Below are 24,000 nucleotides of genomic sequence, written 5' to 3' on the forward strand. Positions count from 1 at the left end.
AAGTTGAGGAATGAGATCACTGCCTTCCAACAAATGGATGATGAGTCCCTGTATGAGGCATGAGAAAGGTAAAAAGAGTTATTACGAAAGTGCCCTCATCATGGAATCCCACATTGCATTCAACTTGAGACATTCTATAATGGTCTCAACTCTCACACGAGGATGGTAATGGATGCCTCTACTAATGGTGCTCTCCTTTCTAAGCCTTATAATGAGGCTTATGAAATTATTGAGAGGATTGCCAGCAACAATTATCAATGGCCAACTGATCGAGCAGCGTCAGGAAGACAAGTCATTGGAATAAATGAAGTGGACGCTCTCACTTTACTCGCATCTCAGGTGTCCTCAATATCCTCAATGTTTAAGAATCTTACCACTAATGGGTCTAACCGTTTTGCAACCCAACCACCTAACCAATTTGAGAATATAGCCTGTGTGTATTGTGGGGAAGGACATTTGTTTGAAGAATGTCCATCGAACCCCGGATTCATATATTACATGGGTATCTAAAACCAAAATCGAGGGAGGCAAAGACTGCAATCCATCTTTTATAACTCATCGTGGCGAAATCACCCAAACTTTTCCTAGAGTAAGCAAGGGACTGGAACCAGTAACACTTACGCCCAACCTAGACCAACTTAGCCGCCTAGTTTCCCCCAACAAGTTTAGAAACCAACCCAAGCGGAACCATCCAATAGCTTAAAGAAACTATTAAAAGCATACATGGCGAAAAACGATGCCACTCTATGGAATTTGTAGAATCAAGTGGGCCAGCTTGCTACTGAACTCAGGAACCGACCATAAGGTGTTCTACATAATGACACAGAGAATCTAAAAAATCTAGGGAAGGAACATTGTAAAGCGTTAACATTGAGGAGCAGAAAGACAGTAGAGCCCAACACTATCGAAGTTGAAAAGGAGCCAGTTGACGCTCAAGATTCAGAAGAAGTTCAACCAAGTGTTGAAATTTGAGTTTCACCAGAATTAGAATCTGCAAAACCCGACAAGGTAACCTCAGGACCAGCTAATTCTGATCAACTAACAATGTCGTTAGATGCATAATTAATGCCAAAGACGAATCAACCAGAATCAGTCCCAATAATGAAACCACCACCACCCTACCCTCAAATACTTCAGAAACAGAAGTAGGAGATTCAATTCAAGAAGTTCCTTGACGTACTCAAGCAATTTCACATCAACATTCGATTGGTTGAAGCACTTGAGTAAGTGCCGAACTACGTCAAGTTCATGAAAGATATCTTGTCTAAGAAATGAAGACTTGGAGAATTTGAGACGGTAGCTCTGACGAAGGAATGCAGTGCATATCTTCAAGATAAACTACCCCTAAAATTGAAGGATCCTGGATGTTTTACCATACCGTACAACATTAGAGCAACATATTGTGGTAAGGCATTATGTGACTTAGGTGCAAGTATCAACTTGATGCCTATGTCAATATTTAGGATGTTGGGGATAGGAGAAGTTAGACCAACTACAATTACGCTTCAACTAGCAGATCGATCCTTAGCACATCCAGAAGGAAAAATTAAGAACGTATTAGTACGTGTAGATAAGTTTATCTTTCCTACTGAATTTTTAATTCTTGATTTTGAAGCAAACAAAGAAGTACTAATCATCCTTTGGAAGGCTGTTCCTAGGAACTAGAAGGGCCCTTATTGATGTGTAGAAGGGCGAGCTCACTATGCTTGTTCAGGACGATCAGGTAACATTTAATGTCTTTAAGCCTATGTGATTTCCTGACACAATGAATGATTGCTCTGCAGTGTCTGATTTAGAGGGTTTAATAATGGTGAAGGAACTCAATTGTGTTGAGGACCCACTGGAAAGAATTTTGACATTGGATCCTCCAAATGATGAAGAGGAGGATGAATACTTAGCTTTGCTAGAAGCTAATAAGAGAGGATTTAATCCGCAATCCTATTTTGAATCTTTGGAGTTAGAAAAGAGAGACTATTCCCAACCAAAAACGTAGATCGAGGAGCCACCTAAATTAGAACTCAAGGTATTACCTACTCATTTAAAATACGTTTATTTAGGTAACGCTTCTACTCTGCCTGTGATTGTTTCAGCAGAATTGACCACTAAGCAAGAAGAGAAACTTCTTTTAATTCTGAAACAATTTTCACATACATCTAACATGCTAAGCATGTTCTCAATAATCACATACTTTCATTAAATGGAAACAATGTTCCAATCTTTCAAATTACCATTGTGTTGGTATTAATCAATATCGTTCAGTTTCACATACTTTACGAATTTTCATTATGCATAAATAGCACCCTTTTCAGTACATAATATCACAAATATCTCATGCGTTTAAATCACACATAAGCTTAATATCTCAAAACCTTATATCATTCAGTCAAACATTCTCATATCTCATAACTCAAATATGTAATTACAACTCAATCAAATATCCATACTATCAAACTATAAATTTTTCCATGATGCCAATCTTTTAAGGCTCGAAACATACCTGGTTCGGCCACTGAAAAAATAAATAATTTTCCTATTAAGACAATCCAATTAGAAATCTAATTTATTATATATAAAATGATGTTTAACATTTTCTAACAATTTTATGAGTTTAGGACCCACTCATTATTTTTTGCTTCCTCGCAGCACAGTAGCAAATCTTTCAATTTTCCTTAATAATTCCTGTAACGAACCTAAACCAAAATTCAGTATAAATTCAATCAATTTACCACTAAACCAGCCCCCAAACACCCACTTATGAGTTCAAACCAATCGTTGAAATTATAACTATTTTATGAATCCAAACTAGTTAGATTACTTACATTGTATCGATGCAAACCATACGTACAATCGTTCTTCGCCTTTACGGATGATTTGGGGCATTTGGGTCAACACCTAATTCAATAATATACTGGAAAATAAGTAGCTAATTAATTATTTAATCCCTTCATTTAATCAATTCACAACCTTTACCCAATCAACTATATCGAAATAACAAACTAGTTACCCTTAATTGCACTTAGGCTTCACGATTTGTGGGTTTCTAATGGCCAACCGATCAAGAACAATTTTCCATAATTAAAATGGGTTTAAAAGCTGATTGGGAGGGTTCAAGAACTCAAATTAATTCTGGAAAAATATAGGCAAGAACCAAGAAGCAAAACAATCGCTTTTCTTGCTCATAGGTGCACTCACCATTACTCGCGGTGGCCAAAATTGAGGTTGAATTTTAAAATGGTTTGAGATTTCATTGAAATCTTGAAAAATACCTTTGAAATGATTTAAAATCCATCAAATTCTAGATCTAGAAATTTTTGTTTTTAATTGACAACATTAATCAAGAAATTGAAGAGAAAAGAAACCTTACCCAAGTTAGTCGAAAGAAATAGCAATGACACTTACTTGGCAATATTCTAGATCGATCTTGAAGTTTAAGATTTCAAATATGGGGATTATTTTAATGAGGAAAAATGACAGCAATATGGTGGAGAATATGTTAACAAATCTTGTGGCAAAAAGAAAGAAAAAGAAAAAGATAGTAAAACTAGGAGTAGGCAACGCGACGACAACAATGGAGGAAAAAAAATTAAAATCAAAGAGGAGAGGAGGAGAGGAATAGCTAGGGAAATGAGGAGGAAGAATGAAGGCTAATTATTAGTAAAAAAATAATATTTATACCTAGGTTAACTAGGCTTGAATGACCCACACTTTAAAATAAGGGGGTTTTGTCAAAAAAAATTAAATCATTTGAATGGGAATGGAATTGAAGTTAGGACCTCAAGGATAAATTCACTAATGCTTAACCATCAAACCAATAACCCATTATTGATATATTTTTTAAATATTTATTTTAAAAAATAAGACATGCCACAAACTAGGGTTTAAGAAAAAAATTTGCAAAATAATAAAAATGATGCGAGAGAAGGGATTTTAACTTGGGTTTCAAGAAACGTTAGACTAACACTTAACGAACAAACCAATACCTCATTTATTTCCTAAAAATGCATAGATAGTTTAAAAAATTAAGGCATGATCACTCTCTTTTGATTCACAAACTCGATTCTTTTAATCCTCGAGTTTTAGGATGTTACAATTCTCCCCTCTTTATAGAAAATTCATCCTCAAAATTTTCTTAGTCACAAAATCTGTTACCCCTTTTCCTTCAAACCAAGCCACCAAGCTTTCATTGCCCAACTCTGATTCTAACGCAATTCCAAACAACGTGTCTCATTAAATTCCCAACATATATCTTGTAGATCTAATTACCAAAACTTTACTAACAAATTCCTTTATCCGAATTCCCAATTTTAATAGAAACTCTACTAGATGACGCTTACCACAATATCTACAAATCGGAACCCTAGCTAATCTAACACTTTTTCCAATAATAACTACTACAACCTTTCGTTGAGGTCTAGATCCTCTGGCCCACTTTAAAGGTCACGGATTTGGTCCAGTGGAAGCAAACTGTCTTTTTTCAAACTTTATTCTTTTCCTTTCATTTGCACTCCAAGCGTTTAGTCTCTTCCTCCATATTAGTCCTTTCAACCATAATCTTTGATAACCTTTTCTAGAACTCCTAATATCGCTTGGGACAAACAATGCATCATCCCGAGCCTCTTGGTTTTCGCCTTCAAAAGTAGGCACAATCACGATGTCAATCCTCTTAGGGTTAGGCACAATTCCTTAAGAAGCAAATGACTCAAATTGGGTAGCTCGACGCTGAGCCCCATGGTTCGTCATTCTACAATTTTTAATTATGTATCCTATTATCTTAAATTTCGTATACAATTTCAGAAAAAATAATCATTATCTAACTTCCATCAATTTTTAGTTTCCTATCTTACAGTTTCAAAGAAAAATTAAATACTAAATATTTCAGTTAAATGTCTACAGTAATACACATCAAATGTTTACTTATAACTTAAAAGCATATTTTCTATGACAACCAGCATCGGAGTCTCGGACCTGATTTTCTTTGTCGAATATCATTTTCAAAATTCTCTGGTGCTTGTTTTTCCCAAATTTCCCCTTTTTCATGTATGCATGCATGCAGACTTACTTAAGTAGATTTAAAAACTTAGTCTGAGGTTTTGAACTAAGGCTCTGATACCACTAAATGTAGCCTCTCAAACCTGGCCTAAACGTTATGACTAGATTAAGAAGGCTACATTAGCCACTTAAATGGCTAAGCTAACTTACGTTACTTTTTAAGACTTTAAATAAACTCATTTTAAAAAAACCGTAGTTGTACTTTGAGTTAGCTTAAATGCATTCATTCATTAGCCGTATATGCTTAGGATTCATTTTATTGTTGATATTGTTGTTTTAGAAAAACCGTTTGCTTGTCGCTCTTCTTTAAAAAACAACTCGAAGTTAAACTAATGCAGCGAAAAAACCATTTTTCTAGTCATTTTGAAAAATTAGATGCCTTATCGATTTGTTTTCCAAAAATAGTTCCTTTGCAATGTAGTGGAAACTAGGGAACAGTATCAAATTTTACTTAAGCCTAATATTATGCATTATCCGGTTATTGTGCTTGAGTACTTCATGCATGCGAAAATCCCCAAAAGAAAAGTTACAAAGCCACAGACCAGAAATAATTAAAAATTAGAAGCCAAAACCAATAAAGACTTAATAATACCTAAATAAATAATAATCCAAGGTCTAAGTTGATTCTCCAAATGCCGAGTCTGGTCCTAATTTTGAGGTTTACCTGAAAAGTTAAACACTATTGGGGGTGAGCTTAGGAAAAGCTTAGTGTGAGTTGAATAATTATTAAAACGGGCAAAAACATAAATATTGAATACAGTGAAACATATTAGTATTAATAGAAGAACATAAAACCATCATTGGAATTTGATATTGTTACATAGCCATTATCAAATTGATGTCAAATGATGTATGAGCACGAGACATCAATCATTCAAGTAACAATCATTAATTTTGATACCATTCAATACAACATAATACAACACATATCATAAATCAATAACATTTGAATATGTCATGAGCGTGATGCAATGCAAAACGGTTCCTACCCATACCATTTGCTACACACCGCGAGTTTCCTAAAACCCATCTGCCAAACTCCAAAACATTATGAGAATAGCTCGATGTGGTAAAACCACTGAATAATCAATAATGTAAAAAATCTATTGGATGTCAAATAGTGCGATACAATCGCCAATAACATATAATAAGCGATAAAAATGTCAATCCCGCCGGTGCTCTAGCTGGAGTGCACTGAGTACGAATAATGCGAACTTAATATGCCTCAGGTACTCCACGGAACTCCTCAGTCAACCACAAAATCCCAACCCAATGTATATGCAATATGTCACACAATCTCATACATAATCATATCTCAATAATTTTCACATCTATTTCACATGCTCAGCATGTTCTCAGTAATAACATACTTTAAGTAAATGGAAACAGTGTTCCAATCTTTCAAATTACCATTATGTTGGTATCAATCAATATCGTTCAGTTTCACATACTTTACGAATTTTCATTGTGCATAAATAACACCCTTTTCAATACACAATATAACAAATATCTCATGCGTTTAAATCACACATAAGCTTAATATCTCAACACCTTATATCATTCAGTCAAACATTCTTATATCTCATAACTCAAATATGTAATTACAACTCAATCAAACATCCATACTATCAAACTAGAAAATTTTCCATGATGTCAATCTTTTAAGGCTCGAAACATACCTGGTTCGACCACTGAAAAAATCAATAATTTGGCTATTAAGAAAATCCAATTAACAAACTAATTTATTATATATAAAATGATGTTTAACATTTTCAAAAAAATTTATGAGTTTAGGACCCACACCTTATTTTTTGATTCCTTACAACACAGTAGCAAATCTTCCAATTTTCCTTAATAATTCCCGTAATGAACCTAAACCAAAATTCAGTATAAATTCAAACAATTTACCACTAAACCATCCCACAAACACCCACTTATGAGTTCAAACCAATCATTGAAATTATAACTATTTTATGAATCCAAACTAGTTAGATTCCTTACACTGTATCGATACAAACCGTACGCACAATCTTTCTTAGCCTTTACGGATGATTTGGGGCGTTTGGGTCAGCACCTAATTCAATAATATACTGGAAAATAAGTATCTAATTAATTATCAAATCCCTTCATTTAATTAATTCATAACATTTACCCAACAACTATATCGAAATAACAAACTAGTTACCCTTAATTGCACTTAGGCTTCACAATTTGTGGGTTTCGAATGGCCAATCGATCAAGAACATTTTTCCCTAATTGAAATGGGTTTAAAAGATAATTAGGAGGGTTCAAGAACTCAAATTAATGATATAAAAGTATAGGCAAGAACCAAGAAACAAAACAACCCCTTTTCTTGCTCATAGGTGCAATCACCACCAGTCGCGGTGGCCAAAATTGGGGTTGAATTTTAAAATGGTTTGAGATTTCATTAAAATATGGAAAAAAATACCTTTGAAATCATTTAAAATCCATAAAATTCCAGATCTAAAAATTTTGGTTTTTAATTGACAAAATTAATCAGGAAATTGAAGAGAAAAGAGACCTTACCCAAGCTAGTCGAGAGAAAAAGCAATGACACTTTCTTGGCATTGCTCAAGATCAATCTTGGAGTTTAAGATTTCAGATTTGGGGCTGATTTTAATGAGGAAAAATGACAGCAATATGGTGGAGAATATGTTAACAAATCTTGTACAAAAAAAGAAAGAAAGAAAGAGATGGTAAAACTAGTTGTAGGCGACGACAACAATGGAGTAAAGCAAAAAAATAAAATCAAAGAGAATGAGAGGAGGAGAGGAACGACTAAGGCAATGAGGAGGAGGATTAAAGGCTGATTATTAGTAAAAAATTAATATTTATACCTTGGTTAACTAGGCTTGGATGGCCCACACATTAAAACAAGGGGTTTTTGTCAAAAAAATTAAATCATTTGCATGAGAATGGAATTGAAGTGAGGACCTCAAGGATAAATTCACTAATGTTTAAGCATCTAACCAATAGCTCATTCTTGATATAATTTGCAAAATAATAAGAATGATACGGGAGAAAGGATTTGAACTTGAGTTTCAAGAAACATTAGACTAACACTTAACCAACAAACCAATACTTCATTTATTTTCTAAAAACGCATAGATAATTTAAAAAAAATTAAGGCATGATCACTCTCTCTCGATTCACAAACTCGATTCTACTAACCCCCAATTTTTGGGATGTTACAACAAAACCCTAGCTTATTGCCGCTATGAGTCTTTTTCCGGAGCAACCATATCGCCGCCGCACACTTATCGCCACTGCATGCCTATCACCGTCGCAGACCCATCACTTTTGCAAGTTGATAACCTTCGCAAATCCCTTGCTTCATCCATTACTAAAATTTTGCCTATTTTTCGAGAAAAGTCACCATGTCTCGCAAAAGAACTAGATCTTCCAAGACCTTTTCCAAAAATCCCATTGTGATTCAACACAAGGAAGTGAAAGAAAGGTTTGATTTTATCTTCAAAAATCAACTTATGATGCTAGAAAAAGGGTTAAACTTGAAAAGCAATGATAAGATGGTTGTGCCTTTACAGATTCGAAAGACAATTGATGCCCTCAATGGGAATTATTTTTACGATGCATGATCATTACTTGATGAAGAGGTAGTTTGAGAGTTCTATGCCAATTTGACTAAGCCAGATGCTACTGAAGTTCTTGTTTGAAAGAAAAAGGTACCCCTAACTTCTAAGTCCATTAATAATTTGTTTAACCTACCTGATATTGAAGAAGATGAGTATTTTGCCATGATGACAAACATAAATTGGGATTTTCTTCAACAAGTGCTTAATGTTGTGACAAATATGGGATCCTAATGGATTATAAAAAATTATGGTAGTCACTCTTGTTAAGGAATATCTAAAACTGCGGCTAAGGTATGGTTCTACTTTGTTTGATATAGTTTCACGCCTATTTCACACAGTTCCACCATCTTTATGGAGCGCATTCTTTTATTGTATGCAATTATGACAGAAAGGTTAATCAATGTTGGGAAGATCATATTTAAGGAGATCCATGATTGTTCTAGAAAGAAGACCATAAGTGCTTACTTCCCATGATTGATCGCTTCACTTTACTTAAAGGCCCAAGTTAAAAAAAAAAGCAAACTTGAAGGGATCGTATGTTTAAGGTTGCATAACAGCCCATGATCTTGAAAGGTTAGTGGAGAATGTCCAAGAACTAAACCCACTTGAACCGAGTGAACCAACAGAACCAGAAACTGATGAGTCGTCGAACAAGTCTGAAATGGAAGCTAACTCAATTATTGAGACAGAAGAAGCAGAATCTGAGGAAGAATCGAATAATCCAGAACCAATAAAGGAATCGAAAGTCTCTAAACCAGGAAAAGAGTCGAATGTTGATGAGCCAGTAGAACCAAGTGTTGGTCCTGAGTTGACTATTCCTAGGCCCATTTCTTCAAATACTGTGAAGAAATCAGAATTGTCAATTATGATGGATATAATGAAATTTCTACATAACCAACAACAGGCTTATTGGAAATACGTAAAAGTTAGAGATGATTCTGTCAGAAATACTTTTAAAAATATCTCTAACAATTTTGTTCTCGAGTTTCCGGATTATATCTTCGAGTCATGGAAGGAAGATGAGAATGAAAGTGAGGATGAAACATCAAAGGAGGAAGACGAGGAGGATAAGTCAAATAAATAAAAGGGGGAATTTCTTATCTTTAGTTTTTATGTCTTTTTATGTGTTTATTTTTATTTCTTAGTTAGAATTTTTACTTTCGCATAATAAAATAGGAAGCATGAATAAATAAGCTCAATGCCTCTTCAATAGAAAGAAAAATAAAGCGATGTGGTAATGAGAATGAACATGTCTAGGATTGGATTGTGGAGAAAGACTTGGTACTTAAGCAGTCGTTATGACTCACCTCTCTTTTCTTGCAACCCTACTTGGTGTTCAATTTTCATTCATTACTTTGTTTCTGCAATGAGGACATTACTTTTTTATAAAAGGGGTAAGACATTTTGCATGAACTTTAAAGTATGTTTCAATGTTTTTACTTAAGTATGCTGAAATAAATGAATGTTTGGAGAGAATTTTTGTTCATAAGTGTGTTCAAATTCAAGCATGATTTCTAATTTTATCTAAGTTATTCTTATGTTATCTTGAGTGATGAAATGCTTGTATGATCTATAGGCTTACGTAGTATTTGCTATGAAATTTGATTTCTTTAGAAATAGACATGTATGAAGGTTTAAGTCTTTAGAATTGACTTGGTAACTTTCTTGAGGTAAAATCCTAGGAGCTATAAGAATCTAATATGATATGGGCACACTTTCTTTGGATCGTTTGAGCCTTTCAAGTCGACCTTATTAAATTAACCCTTGAAACTTAATCTTTGAGCTTAATGGCTTGTTTATTGCAAAGTACCTACATTATAAGCCATATTACCATCTTTTTTTTATTTTATCCTATTTTTTTGCACCTATCTTAACTAAATTTGTCTTGGTGATCAAATTTTGAGGAAAGATATGAAAATATGTACATGCTCTTCACATAAAAAAAAGAGATTAATTTAAGTTAAAAGAAAAGATTGTTCAAATTCTCAAAAATAAAGAGCAAATTTTGCTCAAAGCTTGAAAGTAAAGGTTGAGCATGAGCTCAAAGTAAGTTTGGGGGTGTTCCAAAGACCCAATTTTATAAAGGTTGTGACACAGAAAGATCCAAGACAAGTTAGGGTTCAGATGATTGAACATCAAAATTGACTTCTCTTTATCCTTGCCTTTAACCTAGCCCCATTACAACCTAATAAAAGACCCATTGATTGGATGATTATATCGACTACATTAGTGGAGAGGAATTACTGAGCTCAACTTATGAAGACCACTAATTAAACCTTGGGATTACTATGTTTAGTTGATAAGGAAATCATATTGATTGGTAAGTGTTATGTATGACTTTGAAAATGCATTCAAACTATGATTCATGTTGACATTATGATGTGCTTAGTATAAATTTTAGAAATAATATTTGCATTTGAGCTACTTATCAATAAAAAGTAATTTTTGAGCATGATTTTGTTGATACATGATTACGTGCGAAGATTGATTCAACTTTATCATTTTGCAAAATTGCCTTAGCAAAAGTTGTAATGTGCATGAACATTACTCGGGACAAGCAATGGTTTAAGTTTGGGGGTGTGTAACCTCAAAATTATATAGGGTTTTTCTATATATTTTTACCATATTTTTACTTAATAAATATGTTAATATTGAGTAATTTTTATTAAAATAAGTGAATTTTACTTAATTAGTAATATTGTGCATGAATTTATAAAGTATGTGAAATTGTGCTTTATTACATGATTTTCGTGCATATTTTATATTATTTCATGTTAATTTATTATTATGTGGTTTTTCACTATGCATGAGAACCATTGAAGATGTGATTAATGTGAATGGGATGTGGACATGCATAAATTAATTCATGTAGATGGCAAGGCCATGTAGTTTGGGTCATGAGGTTGATAATTTGACCCAGTAAAAGATGTGCTAGAAGATGGACATGTCTGCTACACTGTTGGACTAAGAAATCATCCAACAAGGGGGAACTAAAGCCCAGTTTCAAAACAAGTAGATGTTAGCCCAAAAGTAAGCATTGGGGTATTTAATTGAAGGTCTTTACAATTGGAAAATAATTAGATAGCCTAACTACTTCACTGTTGAAACCGTCCACCCTATGGCTATTAATGGCCTTGGTTTGAATTCAGAATGAGGAGACTTAGTCATCCCCTTCTCCCTGAAATGTGGTCAGCCATATGTGATAGAAAAACAAGGAATTCAAATCCTATTTTTAGCTAACTCTACCCCTTACCTTCACCTATAAATACCATGTACCAATCCCTTAATCCCTTAATCCCTCATCCCTCGCAACTTATTTCTCTTCTCTCATTAGCATTTTCTCTACATTCTATTCCCCTTTTCATTCCCTTGCATAGCAGTCCATCTCCTTTCCATCCTTTAGCCACAAAAGCTTTGTCAAAAGCATTCTTTGGCCGACCACCTTAGGAACTCATTAGCAAAAGAAGCATCAAGCAGAATGGAGGAGCGCATTAGTCAAAATAGATCCAAAAGGCTACTGAACCGAATAGAGTTTACTCTTTCCTCTTGTTCTTTATTTTAATCATGTTTGCTTTGAGTTTTTTTTTTTGACATCAATAATGATATTTTAAATCTTATTTGTTAGGATGATTACGTTAATTCAATAAGATCTATCTTATTCATGTTTAACATGTTTAGGCCTCATTCAATCATGTTTTGAATTAATATCATGATGCATTTCATTCATATGTGATTGAGTGCACTCAGATTAGTTCAGCGACCCGGACCAGACGACGGCTAGTAGACACATAATTGAAAAGTGCAATGCCTAATTTAGATCCTTAAACCCTACTAATTTGAGGTTCGTAATACCTTTAGTTAGCTCTATTACCTTGCAAAGTTTTTAGGTTTATGTAATTAAACTATTGCAAACGTAAATGTCCCTGTGACCTTACATAAATGCTAAGAAACCCTTACTTAATATGATCAGTAAAATGCATATTTAACTAAGTAAAAGACTTTGAAATGACTTAATTTGGTTTCCAAACTCATGAAAGATCGAGTTGCCATAGAAGTATTTCTGAACATTGTTGAGCATGATAAAGTAAATTGAAATGATTAATATAATTATTCTAGCCCATTTAATGTTAATTGTTTTTGTTGTTAAAGCCATTCATTCATACATTTAGGTAAATTGCATCTATATTAGAATTGCATAGGGATCAATTTTTGCATCTAATCAATTTTACTTAGTTTAATCAGCACCATCAAAATTATTGATTTTTTACATCAAATTGTTAATTATAATTTTGCAATTAATTTGTTAAGCTTATACAGTCCCTGTGGAGACAATAACTCATTTTACTTACTTATTACTTGAATAACTATGTACACTTGCACAAATCCCGTTATATTTACATGTTTTGTTCAAACAAAAGTGTTATCTTCCTGTTCCATGTTCCATGTGCTGTTTAAACAGGATGGTGTTTTCAATTTTTTTAGGCTAAAAGGATTTGTTGGCATCTTTGACAAAACAAGATTGTGGGCCACTCAGTCGGTTATATGAATATAAAAAATTTGATCTCTTTCATTATCTTCTTAGCCGAATGGATGATTAATCAGTCGGTTATATGAATATAGAAAATTCCATCACTTTCATTATCTTCTTAGTTGAATGGATGATTGATCATGAGCACTTTAAATTTTAAGCTTCGATTCAACAGACTTATCAACTGTTTAGAAAGATTTATCAAGTTCCTTTTCTTTTGTTGTTGGATCTATTTATATGAGGTTCATTATCTTGACGAGGTGTTCAATTTACATGCTGGAAGATTGGATCATCTTGCTCAAGTATTTATTTCCAACTTTTGTTTGATTATGTTATATTTAGATTTCCATATTCACTTTGGTATTGAGAACTCTCGTGTATTGAATAAAGAGTGATGTTGGGTGTATGTTAGTTGGTTTCTAGTTCTTTATTGGGGCTGCATGAATTCTACTTGTAAAAGGGTTTTTTAGGCTTTAGCATTAGGGATCATTTTGGTTAGTTAATTGAATAAGATTATATTCTGAGCTGGGCTCCACAGATGTAGGACTATTGTGTCTAGACTATGTTAACAAAGCTTGGTTTTATTGTTTCTTCTCCGTATTGCTTTTGCTTTTTTAGTTTATGGTTTCCGTTTTATCTCATGTTGCAATGAACTTTCAAACAATTAAATGTGTTGTTAAGGTTTACTGATTTTGTTATACTTTCTCGTGCAATGCACGAATTGTTTATATATTAAGTAAAATATAATTTATTTTTAATTTACTACTAAAATTTTTTAAAAGAATTAATGATGTATAGAAAAAAAATGAAAGTAATAACATTGGAAAATGTATGTTAAAAATGACGAAATTGAAATACTATTATTTAAAATAATTTTATACAATAGTTTTGGTATACTTTTAGTTTATATACTATAGATTTTTTTAATTTATAAATTAATTTTTTATAATTGTAAAAGAAGTAATATATAAAATGATCATTATAAATTAAATTTATTCAAGAGATAATATAAACTTTATATATACAATATATGTATATATTGAAAATTTTAAAAAATTGCTATCCCATGAATCTCTTGAAAAAAAATTAATTAGTAAATTCAAAGAGTTACTTATATTATGAATATTTTATTATTAAATAGATGTCGATCAATGTAAGCTTAATGTATTTTAGAAATCTAATATTCATTAAAATTTTATCAATAAAAATACTTTTGGTTCTCCTATATCTATGGTTATTTTCTCTCTTTGTTATTTATTTCATAACACATCATCACGATGCTCCACTTCTTTTCTAGACATACCATCCCTATTTTTTATAACCTTTATTTATGTCCCTATTTTTTTAAAAAAATTAACCCTTTTCTTTATTTTTATTTTTATAAATTGTTTTTAGCTTTTTATTTTATAAACTATTGTAGGCAAAAAGAAAAAAAATTCAATAACCAACCAATAATTTTTTCAATTGCATAATTCGAAAGTTTTTTTCGTAAATAAACTGTTAAAAAAATAATCTCGCAAACTACAAATTGTGAGTTGATAACTCACATGTGATAAATGAAGAATCTTCAGGTTCTTTAATAAAAATTGATGTAAATTCTTTTATTGTAGCATCATTGTTGATTGGGATGGTCTAACCGATAAAGCCAACTAATCAGTATATTTGGACTAATGAACTTTTGGTTTATTATGCACATGATTCAATGATACTAATGTAAACTTCTAATTTACCATTTTACACTCGGTTTCTAATAAGTCTAGAATTTGGGAGTTAATTGAATAAAATAGTAAGTTGGCAGGTTGTACTGGAAGACTTGGGAATTTTGATGGCTGATTTGTAAATAGTTGAATTCAATTTTTGGTTCAATTAAGATGGAACAAGTTGGTTCCTTAGTGGGAGACAAAATGATTACCGATGGATGGCTTAATAGAGCTTTAGTGACCTTGCGAAAAGGATTATATATATATTAGAAGCTTTATTCAGTCGAGGAAAGAATTCTTCTCATTTCTGTTTATTCCTTTTCATCTACTTTGTCTTTTTCAGTTGCTCTAAAGAGGAGAAAGTTAATGAGAGTCTTGTATGGGGTGGTGATCATAAGGTTGAAGTTTGGAACGTATTGAATTCGACAAACTGTTAAGCCGTTCTATCTTTCTGTATTCCTAAAATTTAAAAAAGAAAAGCAAGATTTCTGAAATATTTGAAAATACTCCTATATGAGATTGGATTATAGGTTTCTAAGTTAAATACCTTCGGATTAATTGATATATGAGTCGGCATGCTTAGCTTCTAGGATGAAGGATTTAAGGTGAGGTTCTATACTCCACTTATGAGTGATTGATGAATGTTGTGTTGATTGTATGACCTGTGTCTATTTCTATTCTGAGTTTTGTTTGAATCATATGATTGCATGTGATTCTAGTGAATGAGAAAGTTATGCATACAAGAAGCTATGTGTAATACATGAAAGTTTGCAAGTATGCTCTACTTGTTAGAATTGTGTATTGTTACATTGATGTGTGGCAAAATCCTTCTTATAATGGTATATGTAACGTTATGCATGTTATCCATGCTTATAAAATGCAGAGTACAGAGGAAGTTACTTTGTTGGTTAGATGAAGATAGGAAAACAGACTGATAGGGGATTCAAGGGAGTTTGGCGGCATCATGGAACGATTATCTAAAGTCCTTCGGGGCGACGCCGTGTAAATGATTATCTACTAGTCCTTTTGGGCAACACCTTGTAAATGGCTATCTATTGGTCCTTCGGGGCGACACAATGTAAAAAATTTTCTACTGGTCCTTTTGCGTGACACTGTGTAAATGGTATATAGGTCCTTCGAGGTGACACCTCAAAAGGGTTTTACTGATTCTTCGAAATCACAAGTCCATGGTTAGCTATGGAATGATCCAGTGGTGAATAGGTACACATTATGGGGAAATGGACTCCGCTAGCACATTAAACAGGGAAGCTTGTCATGGCATAGAAAAGTGAAGTCAGCATTTGAAGCGCGTGGCAAGTAGTCTGACATGATGATCATGGTGCATCTGAGAATACTGAAAAGTGTGAAAATAAGAGTATTCTCCAAAATGTGAAGGTAAGAGGAATTGGTAGAAGCGTCCTAAATGCGGGCATATGTGTAAGGAAGGGGTGTTTCCTTCGAAGTTATTTCAAAGAAGTATCCACCTTTATGAGTCCGCCAGAGTGTAACGAGTAAACAAACATTAGTTATGATAAAGTGAGATAATTTTGTAGATTTTAATCTGAAGTATCCGTGGGTAAACTGATCGCCGAAAATGGGGTAAAGTCCACTAAGGACTATCAAATGTGGAAGTTCGCTAAGGGCAACCTAAGTAAGAGATAGTCAATCGGGGATTATCTATTATTGGTGGTATCTAATGAGAATGGTTTGAAGTAGGCAAGTCCTATGGGACTATCTTGTAAGTACGAGTCCACAAAGAGAGGGATGCTTATTTATTAGCCAAATATCAAATTTAGGGCCACAAATGAGGATATCAGTAAATGGGTCTTCCTTAAAGGAAGGTTTGATGAACAAGCTAAGTCATAATAAGATGATTGTTGGAGTAATACAATATGTCCATATTAAGTTCAAAGTAGAATGAAAGGATTAAGGTGAGAACCTGTAGTTATGGCGAGATATATGCTAATCCTCTAATAGTAGTCACTAATTTGTATATTCGCACATCTGGATATCATTGATGAGTCAAACCAGGAAAGATAAAATGGAAGTCTAAAATGAATCTAGACAAGTTTAAGTCTCAGGAAGAGTAAAATTTCAACTAAATCAGCCTGATTTGTCTTCCAACTATTCATTTGAGAAGAATGCGTGGGTGCTATCTACGCTAGTCAAACTGGAAAACCTCCTATTATATAAATGGAGTATAATTGTGTGTATTAGTAATTTATTTGTTAAAATTCAAAGCACTTGTAATCACTATCGTATAGATTCTCACTAAGTTCTTTCAAACTTATGTGTAATTTACCTTGATTGTAAGGTCAAGGGGTGACTCCAGGATCGTGTGGAGGGACAAAGTCATACATCACCAAGTCCAGGTGAATGGTGGTAGTTAGAGAGGCATACTTAGAGGCTACGCCTTGGGGGCTTGGACAAGTGTATTGTTTCGAATTAAGTCTAAGTTGTAGTAAGAGTACATATACGATCCTAGTTTGACAAAAAGATTGTAGAACTTTAGTACTTGTATTATAAAGAATTTATTTGAAGTATATTTTTGAAACATGTTGTTAATTAGGGATTTTAAAAAGTTGTATCATAAATATAGGTTTACAATTCAGCGTTGTTTAAGTTTTTAAATAACTCAGGTTAGAATTTGTTTAGTATCTCGGGTTAATTGTGACACTTGGTACCTAAACTCGGTGATTGGGTCAGGTATAGGGTGTTGTATTGTAGTGGTATAAGAGCCTCAATTTAGCCGATCCTCTGGACGTAGGAACTTGAAGAGTAGCCTTATATGCATGTTCCATTAGATTTGGCCTAGTCCCTTAAGTTATTATAAGTTAATATGTGTTATGAAGCTGGGTGCAGATTGGCAAACTGATACAAGCTTGGCGTTATGCATTTCAAAAACTGAAGTATGAGAAATAAATAAGGTAAATGTGGAAGATATGTAAAGAAGGTAAAGGAAGATTTCATTAAAGAAAAAAAGGGTCAGAATAGGGTCAGAAGGTGGAGGTGTAGCGACATTTCTAGGATTATCATCTTTTAGGTTAGCCTTTTCTCAATAAGCTGAGTTGGACACCTCCAAGTCTTGGTCATAAAAAAGTTTAGCAAACTCCTTCCATTTTCTCTGGAATTCCTTCCATACAACCCCCTTGGGATTTAGAATGTCAAAGTTAAGGTCGATGTTGCTGAGTTTTCACATGCAGCTAAAGTTCACACGACTTAGATCGAAGCGACCTATAGTGATTTGAGCATGCATCATTAAGTTGGACCTTAAGCTAGGCAAAAATACTCAAATGTTCGCGTTGGTATCTGCCTGAAATTCTCCAAAGCCTAGTTCTCCCTTTGTATCTGTTCTTTCTTGGTGAGGTGTTGTTTCTCAAAGGCTTCTAGTTGACGAACCCTCTCTGCTAAATCCTATTCTCAAACCTCCAAAGCTTGGTACTTAGTCTCCCAAGTAGAGATAGACTAGATAAGCTCGTGATTTTGGCAAATAATGGCTTCATATAATTGGCAGAGCTGGTTAAGAGATTGCTCGCTGGAGAGAATCCTTCTTTCATATTCTGTCTGCCTGGCCTCATTCTCTTCACAGGTTTTTTTGAGGGCCCAACTCATAAGTCCACACTCCGTTGCTTGCCTGGGAAAAGAACTCGCCAACTTTGGGAAATTAGGTTTGTGAACACCCTCGAAAAATGAAGAGAGGTAAGTGAACTCTTTTAACTATTGAAGTAACTCCCTATCTTTTTTTTCTGCTAGACAACGAAGGGAGAGAAGGAATATTTCCCCGCACCAAAGTGTTTCCATCAGGAAAAGAATGAATGGACCTCACATAAAGGAGGAATGTAGTAGAGGGCACCAATTGGGAGAGTATGGGAAGTTTGTCGAGAAGTTTTTAAATCCAAACCTATGGGAAGAGGCGATGAATTGGATGTAGGAAGGTCCCTAGCATTGGTGAATTCAGTTGGAAGATTGGGGATGGCTAGGGAAGAGATAGAGGATTCTCTTCCTGGGAGTATTGGCTCATTACTAGGCTTGTGATGGACTAATTCATTCCTACTACTCTCCCCGGCATTAGAGGACCCTCTTTCAAATCTAGGTATATCGCGGGTACTACTAGCCGCTCGAATCCTCATGTTAGTCAATTTTACAACATGTTGTGTACTCTCAATTAGCACCTTTATGTCCATAACTTTGATCTGGAAGAGTTGTGATGGGATTGAGGGATGATTAGGGCCCACAGTAGCAACAAATGAGATAGTAACATTCTCAACTAGAATTTAACTTGTTGACTCACACCTGAACCCCAATAAGGAGGAGAAATAGCGACAATGAGGTATATTGAAGATAGTATAAAAGAAATTTGGGGGCTCTTTCATTCTTCCAACAAGTGTCTAGGCTAACTCATTGTTGGCCTCAAATGGCAACACCTCTTCAGTGGACTACAACATCCTGGGGTTTACGCCATGATAAAGATCAGCTGTCTGCCAACCATTTGGGTTTCTTCCCTCCAAATAGTAGCGAAAAATATTCCTGACAGTGAAGAGCTTTTCGCCCGGGACTCAACCTTTCAACTTTCTTCATGACAATCTCTGTGTCCAAAGGTTGAAACTGAAGGCAAGTGGATTCCTTAGGAATGGACCATTTAGTGGGGAAACTGAATCCGCTAGGTAGCTTACTCCTCACCAAGATGAACTTGTTGTGGTTTAGGCAAAGGTTTCAAGCTCAATTCTTGAGTATGGGTTTACAACCTTGGAGGACACTAAAATAAACCATCCCAGTTGAGGGCCCTTAAGTCTAGACCTTCAAATGATACAAGCGTTGGAAGACACCAAGCATGGGTAGCTCGTTCTGAATGTCACGTCCCAAAAATCGAGTTTGTAAAAATTGGGTTAATGAACCAAGAATGGTCACGTCTGAATTTTTTTAGATGACCTTAGCTCATATGATAATAAATAAATGTCAATTATAGTGAGTGAGTAATGGTGGAGCTGTCCTTAATGATCTAAGTTCGAATCCCTTCCCTCTTATTAATTTCTATTTGTTGCCAATTTTTTTTAAACCCTTAACAAAGGTCATACCTGTTTTTAAATATTTTTTGATAAAGTGCTAACAAACAAGTGGTTAAGTTTTCAGTTAGTTTCCTAAAGGTCTTAGGTTTAAGTCTCCTTATTAGCATCCTTTAAATTAAATTTTTGGCAATTATTCCCATGTGCTTAATATGCCTTTCCGTCCACCCCATACATTCCATACTTAGGAGATTCTTTTCATCTTTTATGAGTCAAACTTACCTTATGAAGATAAAATATGATCCCTTTTTCACTCCCTTGTCTCCCTCTCTTGCCTTTTCTTTCATTTTTTTACCTTGTGCAAGGTACATTGTACCTAGACTAGGTTGACTACATTTTGCCATCCAACTCCCATTCTCCTCCCCATTTCCTTTCCCTTTTTCTATTTTGTGTAGCTCTCAACCTCCCCCTTTTCCCTTTCTTCTACTTCTTCCTCCACCCTTCCTAGTTGTGTACCACCAATACCTCACTATCGAACCACCACCAACCATCTCTCCCCTTTCATTTTCTCTTATAACTCCGCCACAAGCGCCTCCTCCTCCACCGTGACAACCATCACACACTACCGTGGTTTATCTTTTCTCCTCTACCCTTTTTCTTTTCTTTTCTTCTCTACCCTTTGTTAGTGTTCAAACTCATTTGGCTATTTTTTCCCTACACCCTCTGACGGACCATCACCCTTATTTTTTCTAGATCATCATCACTGCTGTCGTAGCTACACCGTCGGTGGTTAAAGTTTCTTCCTTTTTCTTCTTAAATCATCCATCTTTCTGTAATGATCAAACTTAAACCATTTGTTTCAATGTTTCTTTCTTTTTAGACTCATTAATTTAATGATCTTTTGATAAATCCCTCGATTCCTCCATTCTTCATCAAGACAAATCTCTAATCTTATTGTGTTGACCAAGTATTGTAAGTATAAGAGTAGTACTAAAATCATCCTCGTCCCTTTAATCCCCTTATTAATAAAATGGTATAGTGGTCATTGAGATTTATTTCTCCTCATATATTAACGCTCGATCCTTATGTATATTGAAGGGCCTAACCACAATTCTAGAAATCCCTAATGTTTGAGACGAAATCGTTGATTCGAGTGTTAGATCGTGGGGTAAGTAAAGCGGTGAGACTTAAGTTATACTATGTATGACACTCTTGATAAATCCTAACTTTTAATCATTGTTTGACTTTTAGATAAGACGTTTGGGGCTAAATCTAAGTGAGAGTGTTCATAAGGAGTGTTTCACATCGGATTTACAAATCAGGTGTGGGTTTTAACACTAATCAAATAAATCTATTTTTTAATTGGTAAAATCATGATTATTTAAATCATGATTAAATGTGGATACTAGTTGTACCCTTAAAGTGAGATAAGTCATTCTTGTGGATTTTTATCAAGTAAGTATCTTTCCTAAACCTACACTTGTGAAAAGCATGTTATCTGTTATTGATGTTTGTTAATAATATGAAAAACATGTACATCTCATTCTCATGATATGTGATTATTTGGCATATGTGATATTTGTATGAAAATAAAATGTGAAAATTTGGTACCTTGAGTATGTATGTGATTTGCATGTTAAACATGCCTATATGATTTTAACCTTTTTGGCCATATCACATGCATGGGGTGAGATATGTGAAAGGTGGGAGTATATGGCAGTTTATCTGCGTTAATGTGACACGTTCATGATTATGACTATACGGTAGTTTATTTGCAACTCTGGTGGTTTGTCCACGAATTTGATTATATGGCATTTTATTTACGTTTGTGACATTGTTCATAATTTGGTGTGCTAGTTGGACGAGTTTTCGAAAAACTTGATTATGGCATGTAACAAAGATGGGTAGGATTATTTTCCAAAACTTTGCACCATTTTTACGAAATATGCATTGACACAATCATGCATGATATATTTATGAAAACTGAGTTATATGATTTTATGATTATTTATCATATATGTTTATATAGTATGTGATTGAGTTTGTGTTAATCTCACACTGGGCATAAAAGGTCATTCCATTAGTGTTTCAACCTTTCAGGTAACACTTAAACATAAGACTTGGATCAGCACTCAGTGAAGTCTCTAGGAATATATTTTATTACATTGATATTTTTATGGATTTTAACTTAATTGGATTTGGGGTTTGTAGTTTGTGGACTTTTGGACTTTAGGCTTTACCTCTAGTTGGTTTGTGGTTTTATTTTTATAACTTTAAAACTATCATACATGCATATAATATTATGGGATTTTAAATATCTTTGATAATGTAATTTTTCCCCAAATTTATTATATTATTATTAAATTATAAACAAAATAATAATTCGTAAATTTTCTAAATAGTTTTATGAAAACCCATTGCGAGTTTCTTTATAAAAGCCATTTTTATAATTATAATATAAGAACCTTAGTAGTTAAAATGTTTTCAAACAATTTTATGAGTTAGAGGAGTTTTTATTTTTGGCATATGAGAATGCCAAGTTGAATAAAGAAAAAACCAAACTTTGCCATGATGCTATCATTAGCACAACAGCTTCATACTGGGTAAACATGTTTTGCTATTCAATTCCTGTTTCAGATTGTTCTTTAGTAAACTGAAAATGTGATGGTCAGGACCATACACAGTAAATCCAGTGTTAACTAAAAGAGCAGTTGAATTCGCAACTCAGGATGGTTAATCATTATTGGTGAACAGGCAACGATTGAAAATGTATTTTCGAGGGATGCCGAGTACATTCAAAGAAGTTTAGTATCTCGCATGTGAAACTCACATTGATAACATGGACGAACCAATAGTTGAAAATGAGGAGGATCTCGAAGAGATGTTTCAAGCTCTCACCGAGATTTAACCCTCCTATAGTTTGTGATTGTGGATTTTCAATATAACATGATGTAAATTTTGTTGAATAATTTGAATTTCAGTTTTGAATTATTTCTTTTGTTTATTTTGAATGTTACTAGTTTCCTGATTAATTTTTGGAACCTATGAGGATAATTTTTGAATTCGAGGAAGCTTTTATGATAATTTGGGGACTCTTTAGGGGTGTGACACAGTCAAATCGCGATAACAAATAAGGAATATCACAATATCAGACCCCTGATATCGCGATACCCCAGAATTTCAAAAATAAAAAATTTGGTTCATGCACAGTGGTATCGTGATATCAGACTTTCAATAACATAATAACTCGGATAGTGTTGAAATGGGTAAGTGTCCAAAAATAGGGGATATTGCGATATCTAAGTCGAGTCGAGCAAAATACCTATTATTGATATTTTGACCCATGTGTTTAACCTTATTTTAACCCCCAAATATTCAAGAAAACTTCAAAAATCCTTAAAATTTTCTCAATACGCCTTCCTCCACTCCTTTTGCACTTTTATATTGGTTCTTTAATGCTTTTATCTCACCACTTTGCTTTATTGTTATAGATTCTTTCTGTTCTCTCCCTATATTGGCTGGCATATCTTTATCCTACCTTAGGAACTTTTAAGTCAACAAAAAGCAAGGCAAGAAGGTCTTCTTCTCTAGCATTAACAAATGGTTCAAGTTTTCCATCATACATTATTTACTTTTTGATTAACTCGGCCATTATTAAAATTTTCTTTTCCTACTTGTAAAAATTGGTCCAAATCTTCGTCCATCCACTCGCTCAAGTTTAATAGTGAAAATTTTGTATTAAAACAAGCTAAAGAATTTTTTCTTAAGCTTCGGGGACGAACGCTCGTCCATGAGAACGACTTTGATCTTAACTCACAATTAGAAGCTGAAGTTTGGGATCTAATCAAATTTCATGGGCTGCAAGAGTTTTGTTTCCGACCATCGGCTCCCAAGTTTATTTGCATAGTCTTGGAGTTCTATTCGCACAGTAAGGTATATGTTAAAATCCGTGCGTGCACACAATGTTGTTCCATTTTATGAAAAAAATGACATTGAATTAATGGATATATCTAGCTACTGTGGTCTAGATATGGATGCTATAACATCATATTTGACAAAGAATAGAGAAAAATGGGTCCGGGACGCAAAATTTGGGAGGCCACTTT

General features: G+C 34.0%; 1 non-coding gene across 1 annotated transcript; it reads right to left on the reverse strand.

Moving 5' to 3' along the window:
• On the reverse strand, nt 1–107 carry LOC121214948 (small nucleolar RNA R71). The gene has a single exon (XR_005910684.1). It is a non-coding gene; the product is annotated as a small nucleolar RNA R71 (small nucleolar RNA).
• Between the last annotated feature and the right edge of the window lie 23,893 nt (nt 108–24,000).

The sequence above is a fragment of the Gossypium hirsutum genome, chromosome D02 (genome assembly GCF_007990345.1).
Source record: "Gossypium hirsutum isolate 1008001.06 chromosome D02, Gossypium_hirsutum_v2.1, whole genome shotgun sequence".
In the NCBI taxonomy this organism is placed as follows: domain Eukaryota; kingdom Viridiplantae; phylum Streptophyta; class Magnoliopsida; order Malvales; family Malvaceae; genus Gossypium; species Gossypium hirsutum.